Source organism: Sturnus vulgaris, chromosome 2, assembly GCF_052056855.1.
Source record: "Sturnus vulgaris isolate bStuVul1 chromosome 2, bStuVul1.hap1, whole genome shotgun sequence".
NCBI classification, from domain to species: domain Eukaryota; kingdom Metazoa; phylum Chordata; class Aves; order Passeriformes; family Sturnidae; genus Sturnus; species Sturnus vulgaris.
Genome location: NC_142244.1, coordinates 49,634,640 through 49,648,025, shown reverse-complemented (window position 1 = coordinate 49,648,025; position 13,386 = coordinate 49,634,640). Strand labels below are relative to the sequence as shown.

Here is a 13,386-nt window from a genome sequence, read left to right as displayed (position 1 = left end):
TGCCCCAGTCAGCACAGCAGCTGAGTGCCAGCTCCTGGACACATGTGCCAGGGCATGGGCACTGCAAATGGATCTGATACCTGCTGATTGACAGCTTTCCTCCTGTGTGTATGAAGCCATGCTGTGTCCTCTCCCTGCTTCCACTGGGAGTTCAGAGGAGATTTTTCAATGGGATGGTGGCACAGGAGTATTTTGTGTGCTTCTGTGCACTGACCTGATGAACCCGGAGAGACCCAATGGCAAATTTGATGAACTCTGCAGAAATTGCCTAAAAGAGAACTGGTAGCTGACCTTCAGCTGCTGACCTGATGTAAACCCTGAGCTACCCAGTGGTTGCTGCTATTTTCATGGCTGCCCTGGATAGCTGCCTGAAGGCGGCAATGATCTATTTCTGGGTTTTGTTTTTTAATTTTTTATTAAAAGATGTACTGACAAAGAAAGCGCTACAGAAAGGGAGAAGCAAAAAAGCAGGGCGGGGTGGGGGGGAGGCAATAGAGAGAGAGAGTCACTTCATAGAACTCTTCCAGATAGATGCCAGATATCCAAGCCCAGGCTCCTTCTCAGAGGTGTAAATACAGTGTGCACTTCTGAAGTTGCATGGAGTTACCCTTAATTTACACTGGAGTGCGAGCAGTCCTAGCTGGCAGAGCTGCTGCAGCAGAGCAGGATGAATGATGAGGGAACAGGGAGGCTGCAGCAAGATTAGAAAATAAGTCTGTCCTGAAAGGGGAGATTTAAATAAATTCGTGCTGGGTTTAGGAGCTCGAGGCGGGACCAGTGTTTTGCACAGTGCTGTGGCTGAGCAAGCTGATCTGGGACCCCTCCTTTTCATTATGGTGGGCGATAGACCATGCAGAAACCCTCTCTCCCTTTCAGGCTGTCAATGTGGTGCCCCAAAAGCTCTGATGTTGGTCTCGCACCACAGAGGGTTAAATTGCTGTAGTTTCTGAGGCAGTCCTGTGTTCATCCTTCTCTGTGGGCTGCAGTGGTTCTCATTAGAAGCAATTAATCTCCAGTGCTGTGCTCTCCTGTCAGCTCGTGCCGCTGTCATGGGTCAACTCATCCGTAAGGAAGCAGCTGGGCATCCCACACTGACCAGCACCTCCTCTGATGTCTCACTTCACTCTCATCCCTCACAGGTGGTTTGGGGAAATATGTGTGGGGACATAATACTTTAATGGCACTCACAGCTAAAAGCCCCACAAAGGAGGGAAACCTGGATAGCTTCTGCTGCTGCAGCAAATTAAAGTTTGAGACTGAATTAGAAGCAGTCTGAGAGATGTGAGCCATACCCCTGTGCCTGGGAGCTCTGCAATCACTCTGTAAGAGGGCTAAAGAGGAATCAGTGCACTGGTTTGGGAAATGTTCTCTGATAGGTCTGTTCCTTAACATTAGTGCCAGCTGTAGATGATGTGAAACATTGCCATACCTCTCCAGAGACCACTCTTTATGACCAAACTATCTTTGGCACCCCTAAGACCACAGAAGTTACCACTCACCCAGGTCAGAGGTGTTTTCAGCACCCTCCTGCCATATGTGTTATTCTTTGGCCTTTGTACAAACCCACTTTCTGTTCAGGGCTATGGCTGGTGTAAAGCAGCTTGGCCTAAGGGCTTCACTGCTGGTTTTACAGGTGGCACTGTCTGTCTGAGCAGCTCCCAGCACACGGGCTGCCTACTGCAAGACAGCTGCCAGTAGCCAACCAAGGACCATAGCAGGACTCAGTCTAAATTTTTTCTCTCATCTAGTGACTGATCACCTGTAATGCAAATCACAAATGTCACCAGAGACATCACACTTGTTTCTACAACAGGTCTTAGTTCTCCTGAACACTGCAGAAACCCTCCACAAAAGATGTGGGAGATGAGGAAAATATCATTTGGGAAAATCTACTTGAGCTAGGACAAAAATGTTGATGCAAAAATGCATGTCCCCATTTAACCTGCCCCACCAGAGACCCAGGCAATTGTGGTATTCACTGTTTGACTTGCCAGCCATGACTTCAGTTTCTCATTTCCACCAAACAAAATTGGGATTTTTTAGAGCCCGTGTTCCCCCAGCTTGCAAGCCACTGAAGATCAACTGCACTAGGTGTGAAAAGGCTACAGAAACTCCGATATTAGGACCCTGTTGTATGAAAAAGTAACTTTCCCAGCATTAGGAATCTGGCTGGAGGTGACCTGTGACCGTAGGAGCTTCCACCCCAGAGGGAGGTGACTCAGTAGCTCCTGGCATAAATGTGCCCTGTGTAAGAGCTAGGAGTGGTAGCCCTTAGACTGGCGCCTACACAACTCCATTTTGCCCTACATCCTACGTTATTCCTCTGTCCACAAACTGTCTGCTGGTGGTCTGGTCTTTTTTAAGTTTTGATGGATTTCAAGTGCGCTTTTGAGAGAATTTCACACAGAATTAATCTATGCCATGTTAATGAGACACACTGCTGCCGTGCCACGCTGCCGTGCCATGCTGCCAGCGCCAGCCCTGCTCCTGCTGCTGTTTCTGAGCTGAGCAGGAAGAGCACACATGGCACCGTGTCTCCTTGTCGAAGGCAGAAAAACATCCTTTCATATAAAACTATTTTGACTTGTAGCTGATTTGCTAAACACGTTCAAGCACTGAACACTTATTAAAAAGTGTCCCTGCAGAGTGCAGGCAGCACCCACAGCCCAGGAGGAAGTGTCAGGGAAAGGTTTTGGCAGCTTTTCCTTCCTCCCTGCAGGCAGGAGCCGGGCCCTGGGAGCGACTCTGGGCAGCTGGCACGGCAGGAGGGATGGCAGGCGAGGTCAGGGCCGTTCTGTGCTCAAGCTGCCGTGTCCTGCCTTGCTAAGCCGGTCACTCCCGGGCGGATGCTCCTCCCGGGGACCTGGCCGTGCTGCTGCCTTCTCCTGATGCTGCCAGAGCCCTGAGCTCCGCAAGAACCCAGCGCCCATTCCCGCACATCTCCAAGGGGTGCACGCAGAGAGGAAATCTTCGGGGGATGGGGAGGAGTTCAGAGGCTTGGCGGGCAGAGGCTGCAGAGAGAGGTGCGATTGGGAATTAGTAATGGATTTTGCAATGGGCAAAAAGTGTTTTTGAATGTGGAAAAAAAAATGCTGATCTAGTTAAACCCTTCTTAGTTGAGGGTTCTTCTGCCTACTTGTGGTTCAATTCCCACTCCTGCAGTTTGTATATAGGTAGCAGTCCCATGCAGTTTGTTTTGTTTAGGATCAGTATTGAGCATGGGGCTGGGAGGAGACTGAGTCCTTCAAGCTGAATCTTCTCACTTGTTTTTTCAATTAGTGCAGCTCTCGCCATTATCTTCCAGAGCTGTTGAGGAAGAATCTGGAATGAGTCATGACACTCTCCAGTTGTTCCTTGCGATGTCCAGCCAGGAGAGGATGGGATGATTTGCCACGATCCTGCCAGGATGTTTGTGCTTTGCAAGCCACGCACAGGAATAGGCAGCCCAGGTGCACAGAGGGGACCAAATCTCTTCCTGGGGGCAGCTCCCACCCCATGCTGGCCCCCTGACAAGAGCAGCTCATGGGTGGGAGAGGCTTTGCTGGGATGGTTTGCAAGGGTGGCTGAGTGGTGTGATGACTGCTCGGCCCGGTTGCTCTGCAGTGCTGTGGCTTCTTCCCAGCTTGCTGGTGGGAATCTCTCTGCCAAGCCACAGGCAGCCTTCTGCATTGCCAAGGGTGCAGTGCAGGAGCACGAGGGAGGAGGATGCAAAGGAGTGCCTTTGGGTGGAGGAGGATGCAAAGGAGTGCCTTTGGGTGGAGGAAATGGAGCTATTTGTCTCTCCACTGCTAGTAAGTTTGCCTAAGTGCTATGTCTGTCCAAGAAGAGTCTGCTTGAATCAGTGGGTTATGCTTAGAAATCAATTGTAATGCAAATCCAGAAGAATGCAGCTCCTTGGTGGTACCCCAGGCACAGCCAGATCCTTCTTGGCTTGCAGGAGCATGGATTTTACTTAATATCCATGCTGGGCCAAATTCTTCTCTCAGCTTAAGTCATTCTTGTCCAATTATTTCTCAGATCACTTATTTTTCCTTCCCTTATAATCTCCATAGTCTTCCAAGAAGTGCTGAGCTTGTTTGGGATTTTTCTTTTGCCCCTTAGGTCCTGGGTTATCTGATTTTAGAGCTGTGGAGTGCTTCAGTGATCCTGCTGCAGTGAGCCTGCTGCAGACAGACTGCCCTGTGCTGTGCTCAGAGGCTGTAAACTTGCCTGAAAAACAAAAAAACTGGAGAAATGAGGGTAGCCTGGCCATTATCTGTTGATTTCCATTATAAAGGAGCACCATAGACTATGCAGTATTTCAGTGATGTAACCTAGTCCTGTACCCACAGGCAGAATTTGGCCCTTTGTGTCCTGGCACAGGAAAGCCATGGAAGTAGTTCCATCAGGGTAAGTGCATTAATTTCATGTTTTGAAATGTAATTCTCAGCATTAAAATGCATGAACAGAGATTTTACACTAAAATCAATTATTTCCTCTGAATTCTCTTCTTTTGTGCCTTCTGCATTTGAGCTTTTGTTAGTCAGTTGATACACACCATTTTACAGCCTGTCTTTTGTGCAGTGGCCTTTCAGCTGTCATGCTCTGATCACATTCAGCCTAGATGTATAGAGCATTTATTGTTTGCTTTGGGAGTTTTTAAATTAATGTTTCATTTAATATTCAGCTTTACTTGCCATTTGTCAGCAAGATCAACATCCTGTTGAATTTCACTCTGGGCAACCTCAGTGCATCAGCCATGGCTCCACATCTTGTTTTAACGATAAAATAGGCCATAGGACCATTTTTTGCCAGTCATGCTTAAAAGTGAAGACAGCAGAGGTCTAAATTCAGACCATAATGGAAATTACTCTCTTTTTTCTTTCCTTCTCAGGCTCTGACCCACTTTTTCCCCTATATCTCATATTTAGTAAATGTCTTGAGCTCCATCTAAGGATGTCTTGTCAAGAAGAAACAAGAATTATGTTTGCTTTCTTCCCTTGTTTATGTTGCATGGAGCAGGCCTAAGAGTTTTCTCCCTCTTTATCCAATAATATCTCCTCGCTTTCTTTTTATGATAACTCCAGGGCTTGTCCTAATAGACTCACTGGATAACTGGCATAATAGAGATACATATGAAATCTGCTTTGCTGAGAGGAGTAACAGTTTTTCATTAAGACTATTCATGTCCTTTGGGGACTTCTGTTTCATTGAAATGCCTTCAAATATGTAGGAGAAAATATATTCATGTTAAATGGGTGAATAATTGAGCCATCCAGCCCAGCTAAGAGATGGGCAAGCACTATATGAGACATCCTGGAAATTCCTCAGCAAAAATAGTGAAAGCCAAAGTTGACATTTTAAATATATTTTTCTTTTAGGGCTATAAGAAGCAGTCCCAATCCTCTTATGCCTTGTTTTTTATAGAAATAAAAGCACAATCAAGACCACAAGCCAATTCTTTTTTTTGTTTGTTTTTCTTGGTAGGTCACTGCTAACAGAACGTTTTTTAAAATCCCAGCAACTGCTACTGAATTGTGACCTGATTTGGAATGTTTTCAAAGCTCACAAATAAAACCAGGTTGACAAAGCTGATTTCAGAGACTGGCTTGCCTTTGGTTATATCAGCTGGGATTGCCACAGGTGCAGGAGAAACACCAGCAGACTGATTAGCCACCAGCATTGCTTTCAAGAATTCTTCATTACTCTGGAACAGCAGCATCAAATCCTATAAACTTCCTGAGATTGCTGATGTGTTGGCCATGGCATTAGCAATTGCTTTATGTGAGCAGTGACCTCCAGAAACGCCTGTCCTCCTTCTCTTTCCCTCTTTTCCTTTTTTTAAAATTTCCTCTTTCCAAAACCCACGTGCACCTTTAGTGCCTACAGCAGTGACCTTCCCTAGTGTTAGTTTCCTCTTCTTCACATTCCTGCCTGTTATTTCAAAGGAATTGATGCTCTTTTGAAAGCCCTTGGAACTGGTTTCCTTTTTTGCTACAGACACTGCAAATTTGCCATATTTCCCCCATAGTAGGGCTCCAGACCCACTTGTTGTCAGTCTTTTTTGCAGGATCGATTCCTCCAGGAGAGAAGGTATGAATAAGCAAATAAATTGACATTAACAACAGTCATAAACATCCTGGCTGTAAAATCGCCTGGATTTATATATAACTTCTTTTTTTTTTTTTTTTTTTTTGCTGAGTTTGTAATTTAAACATGAAGCAAGCTGTATTCAGATAGCAAGTGAGGAATGATGGTGAAAGAGGAAGCAGGATGGATGATCAAGGCATAGATCATTACAGTGATTAATTTAACACCATGTACTTGTGTAAATGTATTCCAGGATTTTGTTGCACCACAGAAAGCAATCTCAAGTATTTTTGGGATGCATATGAAGTCTTATTGCTCTTACTAACCCTTATTTCTAAACCCAGACTTTTGTTGTTTTTTTTTAAAATCATGAATCTCACTAAAATATCAATATTCTATGACCTGCTCTCTCTATTTCTGTATACTCTTTCTGTATTTCACCCATGAGTTCTTCCTCAAAAGTGAATGTTGCCAGTGTTGCTATTGCCTCCCCTCTGCAAATCATCCATTTCACAAAGGCTCTACTCTTGAATGTGAGAAAACAGATTTCCTCCCTGGAGGACCAGAATTTTATCCTCATCACAGAGCTTTTACTACTCTGTAATGCACAGCAATCATTTAATATCTCTCTTCTTTATCCATAAAATGAAAGCATTAACATCCCCATCTGTCAAAGATTACATATAAACATTCTTTCCTCCCAGAGTATCATGAAGATCCACATTATCTTTCGTATAAGCACTGCTGCCTCTTCTTTCCTAATTCCTGATCCAGGGCAGCAGCCTTGAAGAACATTTGAAGATATTCACACTTGAAGATATTCACACTTTAGTGATTCATCCTCACATGAAGGTAAATACATACGTAAGCACATACTTGCAGAGAGGTTTCCACAAGTCATCATGTACTCAGTGTCTGAATAAAATTTTAGAGCCATGAAAGGGAAGCTAATTTTAAGGAACCAAAATAATTTCAAACTCAGGGGCTGTACCCCAGTAACAGGTCACATGCCTGCAGTCCTATGCTGTTTTCCCTAAATATTTTGGAATGTCTCAGCTCAAAAGCTTGCTTGGTGTGTTTTCCATGATGGTTGTAAGTGATCTGTTAATTCTAGCAGCTCCGGGGAAAATTCTATCTGTGTTTTCCTGCAGCTACACGGCATGTGATTTGTTCTCATCTACATAATCCATCTGTCCCCCAATCTGAGAGCCCCAGGTGCCAGCGAGCACGGACTCAGTGAGCTGCTCTGAAAGGCACGGACAATAACCCTGAATAATTTCTGCCTTTTTTTTCTTAGCATCTCATTAAATTGATGTGATTCTGTGTGTGAGTCATGTAATGGGTGTCTCTTTAATGTGCATCTTCTCAGCCGTGGCGCCTGTTTCAGAGACATGATGGGTATCAGTAAATGGAATTACAGGTGCTTGATTCATTCCAGGATCTCATCTGAAGCAGTGTGATAATTCCTTGGTGTGGTCAGAAACCACACGCAGCGCCTCCGCCTCTGAGCCTGGAGTAGGCTCTGGCCCATGGGTGCCAATCCTCCATCCTCCTGGCCTCTCCACCCTGAGGACTTCAGCAACAGCTAAACAAGAGGCAGCCATCAGCTCAGACAGGGAAACCTCCAAGGGAGACTGTCCTACTTGCTGGGATGCTGTGGGGAGGAGTCCAAGCACACCAGCTCTAACACAGCCTTCCTGGATCCAGCCCTCTGTTAGCTGCCACAGGAGCACTGGCAGCCTCCAGCAGATCTGCTCTGGTTCATAGCTCAGCAACTCAGATTTCCCCATCAGACCTCAAATACCAGACAAAGCAATCTTTGTGGTACAGCCTTTTTTATGTACACTTTGTCATGTTTTTCTCCCAAAGGATCTTGATTTTTTTGAATGTACAAAGATCTGTGGTAACTGATTCAAGTCGTCTAGAGGACCTGACATGCCCCATCGCCACCACAGCAACATCTGGCTCTGGGTTAATTGTAGCAGGCATTTAATCAGACACTTATAGTATATGTGTCCATGGATGAGTTTGCACTGTGGAAACTCTCCCCGTGCTCCTCAGAGCCTGATGCTGTTGGATTATTTTTTCCTACTATAAAGATTTTTTATTTTTGGATGTTTCCATTCGGGTGGGAAGCGCTATAGGGGGGCATAAGGCTGAGGGCAAGTAGCAAAATATGAGAGCATCCAGCATGTTGGATATTAGGAAAATATGCGCAGTTACCCGTCTGACAGCGTTAAGGCTTTCCCTGCTAATATGTAGCCCACAAGGGTACTCCGTAAAAAGCAATCCAGACAGAAAGAAAGAGGATGTGTTCACTTATAAGTTGACTGAAACTAATTTTGCTTCCCCTTATAATTTTTTGCAGTTGCTGCTGCTTTAAAACTCTTCCTTTCAGCGAGGACAAAACATGTTTCTTTTCCAAAAATTGTTTGTCTCCACCACAATGTGTTTCTACCACACACAGAATTTCACAGTCTTGTGTTTTGAGAGGATGGGGAGGACCCCAAGGCCAAGCTCTGCAGCAAATGAGTCTCTCCTCATTGCTCCAGACTTTCTCTAGCGAGTGAGCGTGATGCTGCCTCACTGAAAGAGTTTTGAGTCCTTGCACTGGAGATACTCTGGAATGGTTCTGTGATGTTGAAATTATCATTTTGTGTTGAAAATTTCCTTGCAGCTCACTCTCCTACCACAGCAGGCATTGCTGTTTGGTTTCCAGATCTGCACCTCACTGAGGTCTGTGCTAACCTTGTCTGTTCACTACATCAGCGCTGGAGGGAAATGGATGCAAAGGAGACCAAAAGAACTAGCATAGGAGACAAACAGCAGGCAATAATAGTTTGCAAGTGAAAAACGCTTCTGAGGGATCACACAAAAATGGGAGTAGATCTACATGAAGTAAGTAACACCTTACTATTAAGAAAAATGAAAAGCAGCTGAAATTTCATCTACATGTGTGGGTTCTTCTCCCGATGCTTATCTCTCCTGGGAGAAATCAGCCCTTGGAGCCATGTGCTCTGGAGAATCCCCAGCTCACAGTTTCCTAGCTACAAGAACCAGCAAGGGATTTGGTTTGTAATCAAGCCCGTAGCTTGCAAGACTTAATTATCCATAAATCTTTGAATTTTTCCTTGGTGAGAGGGAAATGTATCTCAGGCCCCTCCAGACTTTCCGTCATGATGCTTCAGCCATGCACATGAGGCCACATGGGTCCGTGTCCTTAGGAGGTCACTGGGCCATCAAGGTGTCAGTCTGCTCATAGATTGATGATCTCAGGTGCCTCATAAGCAGAACAGCTCCTGGTGCACAGCAGCAGGGCCACCTCCCCTCCATCACCCCCGTGTCCACCAGCTTGCAACACAGCAGCATATCAGCTAACTGGGCTGATTTGGGGGATTGTCAGGGAGAGGGCGTGCTCCTGACAGCAGGAGAATTCGAGGTGCAAAGAGCCAATTTTGTGGGACACAAAGTCACTGCAAGAGAGAAGATTGGCCTATTTCCAATAGAGGCGAAGAGGAAAAGTGATTTTGAAAGGATAGGTTGGAGTCAGAAGAAGTGTTTGCAGCTCAGTGCTCTATTCAGTGGATTGGGTAGGTTTAGGGTATATCTGCACAGCCCCATGACAGAGGGTTCACGTGATACATTATGGGATTGTAATTCCAGATACATCTCCAGAGTAAGCCAGCTGGTTCTCTCCAAGATGAAACTCACCCCAAGGATTGGCTGGACTCATCCATTTCCCTCACAAGACCTGTTTGGGCAATGTCACCTCGTGGTGGCAAACCTAGCAAAGGGCTGAACTGTGCATCAGGATCTTCTGTTCCCTTCTTGGAGGGCAGAACACCCCCAAGTCTCCCCTTCCCACTTCTCCCATGGCTCTAGGTCACAAGTCACCCCTGCTCTGCTCTTGCCTTTCCTTGAAGGAATGCCAAGGAGTTGGGCAGGGCACAGCATGGACAGGAAGAAATGAGTGGGACCTGACTGCATCCCCTACCCATTCCCACTGTGGCACATTTCAGCACTAGAAGGGAAGGGAGTGGGGCCTTCCCCAGGCTCCAGGCAGGAAGGGGACAGAAGGGAACAGGACTGCTCTACAGACAGTGGCAGTAGCTCTCAACCAATAATACTTCTGGGTTTAGACATTTTATGTGCTTTGGATTGTGACATTTACCACAGTGCTGATACAAACACCATCACCAAGGCCAAAAGCATTGCAGTGGCTTGAGATCACGGTGTTGGTGTGTTACCCCTGCTTTTTTTTTTCATTTTTAGGATGGTTGTGCTATTCTCTTTGGGTCAACCTGCCCAAATTCAAGTTTCACTGCTGTACCACATGCCTGCTGGACTTCAGCCAATGCCACCAGACATGACCAGTGCCTGTCTCTGTGCTTTGATTTTAGGAACTCTCTTTACCAGAGGGAAAACAGATGTTTTCCATCCAGAATAATCAGGGAAGAAGTTTCACCCAGGGGATGCATCTGTTTAAAGATAGTTTAAATGTAATCAAATTGGTCAAGTTTGAGGACCAGCAGAGCTTTGCCATAGGGACAAAGCAAAGAGATTGAATAAAAATAATAAAATCTGTGCTCACACGAGATTCTGGGGACTGTGCTGTACACTTTGCTATGAACTGAAATACCCGGAAGATAAAACAGCAGCTGGGATTAAAACAAAGCTGGCATCAGTCCAAAGTACCAGTAAATCACGTGGGATTATTACTTCACTAGAGATTTTACTGGTGCAGAAAGAAAAGAAAGTAGAAACTGAGTTCTGCTAAACAAAGGGGTTAAGAGGAATCTCCAGAAAAACTAAGCCCTAATCCTTCAAAATCTCTACACAGTTCTTAAATGTGAAATTAACAATGTATGAAGATCTAAATCCACAGTTTCCAAGCAGGGGGCTATCAAGGGCTGCACCATTCCATAAGGGATTATTTTTCTCCATGACATACATACAGAATGACATACAAAGGATAGGAAATAATAAAATGTGAATAGATTTCTTATGTACAAAATTTCCTTTTCTGTTTATACAGATGTTGGATGTGAACACAAAGGAGAGCAGGCATTTGGCATGTTAGAGGAGAAAGGCGGAAGAGGTGAGGAGGAAGGAACACATGGCAAAAAAATAGGATATAAAAGAGAGCCTTAAAAACACAGGGGAGCAGAAGTGTCAGAGGAGTCCTTAAAATAACCTGGCTGATGGGTATGATGAATGATGCAGAAACAGTGGCTGCTGTAGTCAGGTGTCCAGATGAAGCATCCTCCTATAACCACATTCCCTGGGAGGCTTCAGTCTGGACCACTTGCCAGAAACCAGCCACAGCTTGTAGCTGGTGCCGTATGACAACAGATGTTTAACAACATCCTCTGAGAAATAAATTTGTGCAAAACACCAGTAAACGTGTACTGATACCCAACAGCATGGAATCAGTGGGAAGACTCGATTTTGCCATGGAGAACAGGACTGAAGAGCAATTAGAAATGGACCAGTACTGTCTCTCTCCGACTGGAGCCTGTGGGATGTCTGATGTGCTGCCTTGTCTCATTACTGAGGCTAGTGCAACTTTATTGACAATATAGCTCAAGTAATTATTTTTAAAATGAAAACTAAACCATCCTCTCTTATCTCCAAGGCGAACATTATATTTTAGAGGTTATTTAGTAAACCAGCTTCTCTATAGAGGTTTTTGGTCACAGCTATGGTGGAATGTGCCTTGGGCTTTGCTTTGCTAAGAAGCACAGATTAATCCCAAGCCACTCTTTCTTCCAAGGCTTCAGCACAAATGGTTCAAAGGAAAGTATTAGTGCAGACTGCATTTAACTGTGCATTAACTGAGCTTGCTGCAAGGCAGGCATATACAAAGTGGATGCAAGTCAAGCATTGCTTGAGGAGGGGAATGAGTATTCCGGGGTGAGAGTAATCTGGCCACAGCCTCTGGCCCAGATTTTTGCTGAATTCATCACTTGACATCTTCTTAGAGTCTAGGTATTAGGAGTCCAAATGTCTGAGTAGGATATGGGAACTGGATACTGTGAAAGCCTCCATCTGTGTCACTGCATTATCTCGTTGTGACAGACACTTCAAAGTAATGCCACTCATATGAAATTCACACCAACTATTCCCACGTCAAGCTTTCATATCATCTCTTATGAGGGTATCTGAGCCCTCTGCACAGTCAATACTACTTGGAAACTCTAGTGCATAGATGTAGTTAGTCCACGGACTTATCCTCTCCTTTTGGTAGGAGGGCTTCAGTTTTTTCTTCTTTTTTAAATCCTTCTCTGTTTGATGAGCTGGTTTTACTGTGTGGTTATGCTCTCAATGGAGAATAAGCTTTTGGGGGTGGATGATCAGCAACCGGAATTCACAGTTTCTTTAAGAAATGTGACTAAGAAGATAACTTTCCATCACAATTATTAATAAAAAGAATTGTAAAAGAGGACGTAAGACTCCCTGTTTCCTTGTAGCTTCATGCTCCTATTGGAGTACCTCTAACCAACAAGATTCAGAATGAATTCAAGTTCTGCCTTTCCTGTCTTGGAGTCTCTGGAACATACGAGTGTACTTTGTGCAGTCATGGTCCCTTTTTAAGTCAAAGCCACGTATTTGTAATCCTATTCTATTTCACCACCGATGCAATGACATTTATTGGGAAGCATGTTAGGAAAAAGCAGTCTGAGCCGGTTTCTTTCAACCCCCTGCAATTTAGCCTGTAAGTCGGAAGATGGCAGCAGTAAAGCATGGTTGGGGCCTTTTTTGTCCCCCCAGGCCTTTGTTTCAAAACATGTTTTTGTTCCAAAATATGGCAGATTTTTTAAAAAGGTGTAATTTTTAGCTCAAATATGCCATCAAGTATAAGAGGTGTCCTTCCAATAGAGGACAATCCATGGCTGCCTTTCATCTGGAAGGAAACCAGCATGAAGAGCAGAATATACCTTACTATGTGTAGGAGCCTTTAGAAAAATCATGTTACCTTAATATCTTCAGAAAAATAATGTTTCACCCTAGCCAAACCCCTCCCCCCGCCATATTTCTGTAAATGTTCTTATACATATAATTATGCGATAGAGTGAAAATTTACTGAAATTCAAGAATTTTTCTTCTTTTTTAAATTTAAAAAACCCCCATTCGTATGGCAAGCACTTCTCCCATTTCTTTAAAGCTCGGGAAAAGCAGAAAGGGTCCGCAGTGGGAATGTTCTCTAAGTCTTTGGCTGTGAGTCTGTCAGCTTCACCCATAGCTTAGCAGGGTGTCAGCTATCAAAGGACAGAGTGATGTCAAGAGACAGCGTGCTTGATTGAGGTTGTTATCACA

The 13,386-nt window shown here is 44.7% G+C and overlaps 1 long non-coding RNA gene across 1 annotated transcript; it reads left to right on the top strand.

The window, feature by feature from the left end:
- The first annotated feature begins 479 nt into the window (after window positions 1-479).
- Window positions 480-7,403, top strand: LOC148224771 (uncharacterized). Its single transcript, XR_015801393.1, has 2 exons — window positions 480-1,503; window positions 3,305-7,403. It is a non-coding gene; the product is annotated as an uncharacterized LOC148224771 (long non-coding RNA).
- The last annotated feature ends 5,983 nt before the right edge of the window (window positions 7,404-13,386 follow it).